Genomic DNA, 3,874 nt, shown 5'->3' with positions numbered 1-3,874 from the left:
TTCATTAGCTTTGTGGGGTTGCTAAGAGCTGGTGGATCATGACGAAGAAAGCAATGGAGAGTAGAGGTACGGAAGTTACTTGGACTCTTTTTAAATCTGAATTCTATAAGCGATTTTTCCCTATCTCGTACCGTAAAGATAAGAGAGCAGAGTTTGCCAATCTGAGGCAAGGGAATCTGAACATTGAAGTGTATGTAGCCAAGTTTGATAGTCTGTTGCGTTTCGCACCGCTAATTGCCGGAGATGAGGAAGCAAAGGCCGATCAGTTTATCAATGGTTTGAACCCCGATGTCTTCACGTTGGTGAACACCAACAGGCCTAACAACTTTGCGGATGCCATGAATCACGCAAAGGGAGCAGAAGCAGGCTTGTGGAGGCAAAGAGGTAATCAGGTGGCACCTCAGCAGCAGAGGCAGTATCAGAACCAACCATCTCAGTATCAGAATCAGCCACCTCAGCATCAAAACCAGCAGCAGAGGTATTAAGATGGTAGCAGTGGGGGAAACAGAAAGGATCAGTACAAGGCAAGAGGTAAACAATTCAAAAGGCAGGGGAACAGTTCGTCTAGTTCCAGTGGTTCCCGACAATTTGGTTCAGGGCAGAGTTCTGGATCATCATCCTTGTACTGCAGCAAGTGTGGAGGAAGACACTCACCAGATCAGTGTGTGGGAGTCTTTGGTAACTGCAACACCTGTCAGCAACCGGGACACTTCTCTAAGGTGTGCCCTCAGCTTAACAGAGATAGAGCTCAGAGTGGGAGTTCGTCTAGACCTGCAGCTCAGCCTAAGAGGCAGTCTTCTGCAGTTCACTCTTTCCAACCTCAGCAGCAGCAGAACAGACAGGGAGGTAATACTAGTGCAAACCAGCCTCCGAGACAGCAAGCACGAGTCTTTGCTCTGACAGAGGATCAGGCTCAAGCAGCACCTGACGATGTTATAGCAGGTAACTGTTCGATTTTCGGTTATTCTGCTCATGTTTTGATAGATATAGGTGCTTCCCATTCCTTTATCTCTGAAAAATTTGTGTTATTGCATGCTTTGCCTACCGAGTTGTTGCCTACTATAGTAGCTGTTACTTCACCCTTGGGTGGAGGAATTGTTTCTGTCAGATTAGTCAGGAACTGTGAACTGTGTTTTGAAGGACATTTGTTAGAATTCGACTGTATTGTACTTGGACTGTCAGATTTTGATTGCATTGTCGGTATAGATGCCTTAACCAAGTACAGGGCAACCATCGATTGTTTTCTGAAAGTTGTCAGGTTCAGACCTAAAATGGCAGACGAGTGGAAATTCTTTGGTAAGGGTTCTCGATCTAGAATTCCTTTGATTTCAGTGTTATCTATGACTCGTTTGCTACAGAGAGGTGCAGAAGGATTTTTGGTGTATGCAGTTGATGTACTGAAATCTAGCCCAGCTTTGGTAGATTTACCAGTGGTTAGAGATTTTGCTGATGTGTTCCCGGAAGATGTTCCTGGATTGCCACCTATTCGAGAGATCGAATTCAGCATCGATTTGGTGCCAGGTACTCAACCTATTTCCAAAGCTTCTTATCGTATGACACCTATTGAACTGAGAGAGTTGAAGGAGCAACTTGAAGATTTGATTGCCAAGGGATACATCAGACCTAGTGTATCGCCTTGGGGTGCTCCTGTTCTGTTTGTTCGGAAGAAGGATGGTTCTATGCGGCTTTGTATCGACTACCATCAGTTGAATCAGGCTACAGTTAAGAACAGGTATCCTTTACCCAGAATAGATGACCTTTTTTATCAGCTGCAGGGTTCTTCTGTCTATTCTAAGATTGATCTGAGGTCAGGCTATCATCAGCTGAGAGTGCGAGAGGAAGATGTTCCTAAGACCGCATTCAGAACGAGGTATGGTCATTTCGAGTTTATAGTCATGCCGTTCGGTTTGACTAACGCTCCAACGGTTTTTATGGGTTTGATGAACCGTATCTTTCAGCGTTATTTAAATGAGTTTGTCATTATCTTTATTGATGATATTCTTATCTACTCGAAGAACCGTACTGACCATGCAGAGCACTTGAGGACCGTATTGCAAATTTTGCGAGTTGAGCAGTTGTTTGCCAAGTTGTCTAAATGTGAATTCTGGTTGGATCGAGTTATCTTTCTCGGTCACATTATTTCAGGAGATGGTATTTCTGTCGATCCCAGCAAGATCGAAGCGGTTATGAATTGGCCTAGACCGACATCAGTACCTGAGATCCGAAGCTTCATGGGTTTGGCTGGTTATTATCGCTGTTTCATCAAGGATTTCTCGTCTATTGCCAAGCCGATTACCCAGCTGACTCAGAAGAATGCGCCTTTTGTCTGGACATCAGATTGTGAGGCTAGCTTTGTTGATCTGAAGAGGAGACTGACCAGTGCTCCGATTCTTTCTATTTCAAAGGGTACTGGAGGTTTCACAGTCTATTGTGATGCTTCTAACTAAGGCTTGGGTTGTGTTCTCATGCAGCATAAGCATGTGATAGCATATGCATCGAGGCAGCTGAACCGCACGAGACTCGTTATCCAGTTCATGATCTTGAACTAGATGCGATTGTATTTTCTCTGAAGATCTGGCATCACTATCTTTTTGGTGAGTCTTTCGAGATCTTTTCTGATCATAAGAGTCTTAAGTACTTGTTTTCACAGGCAAAGCTGAATATGAGGCAGAGAAGATGGTTAGATCTGTTGAAGGATTTCGACTGTGAAATCAAGTATTATCCGGGAAAGTCGAATGCAGTTGCAGATGCCTTGAGCCGAAAGCTATGTGCTTTATCTTTTTCTACTATTGGTGTTTCTCAGTTGATCGATGATTGTTGCACTTCTGGTTTAGAGTTTGAAACAGATAGGGAGACTATAAGAGTGTTTGCTATTCAAGCCAAGCCGGAGTTGTTTGTTGCAATCAGAGAAGCACAAAAGTCTGAGCCGAGCATTCAGGTTTCAGTAGATAAAGTCAGATTGGGTCATCAGTCTGAATTTAAGGTTAGAGATGATATTTTGCTTGTGAATAACCGTATTGTTGTGCCTGATATTTCGGAGTTGAGACAGCGTATTCTCCGAAAGGCTCATTGCAGTCGGTTCAGTGTTCATCCTGGAGGTCGTAAGATGTATAACGATTTGAAGATTCAGTTCTGGTGGAAGAGAATGAAGAGCGACGTTGTGAGGTTTGTATCTCGGTGTTTGAACTGTCAACAAGTGAAAGCAGAGCGAAAGCGACCAGGTGGTCTATTGCACAGTCTATCTGTTTCTGAATGGAAATGGGATCACATTTCTATGGATTTTGTCACGAAGCTACCACGATCAGTTCGAGGATGCGATGCTATTTGGGTAGTGATCGACCGATTGATGAAGTCTGCCTGTTTTATTCCGTACAGGATGACGTATCGTCACGACCAGATGGCTGAGTTGTATGTTAGCAATGTTGTGATGTTGCATGGTGTGCCGAAGTTGATCGTTTCAGACCGAGATCCTAGATTCACTTCGCACTTCTGGCACAGTCTTTCGGAGGCACTTGGTACTCGATTGCATCTGAGTACAGCTTATCACCCTCATACCGATGGACAGTCAGAGCAGACTATCCAGATGTTAGAGGATATGATGCGAGCGATAGTGCTAGACTTTGGCACTAGTTGACAGGATTCTTTGCCTCTTGTCGAGTTTTCTTACAACAACAGCTTCCAAGCGAGCATCGGTATGGCGCCTTTTGAGGCTTTGTACGGCAAGAAGTGTCGATCTCCGCTGTTTTGGGATGATTTGTCCGAGTCACCAGATTTGGGACCGGAGATGCTTAGAGATATGGCAGAGCAGGTTAAGATCATTCAGACCAGAATGAAGTCAGCTCAAGATAGACAGGCAAAGTATGCGAATGTCAGA

This window comes from Henckelia pumila, chromosome 1, assembly GCF_033568475.1.
Source record: "Henckelia pumila isolate YLH828 chromosome 1, ASM3356847v2, whole genome shotgun sequence".
NCBI classification, from domain to species: domain Eukaryota; kingdom Viridiplantae; phylum Streptophyta; class Magnoliopsida; order Lamiales; family Gesneriaceae; genus Henckelia; species Henckelia pumila.
Note: the sequence above shows the minus strand (reverse complement) of the source record.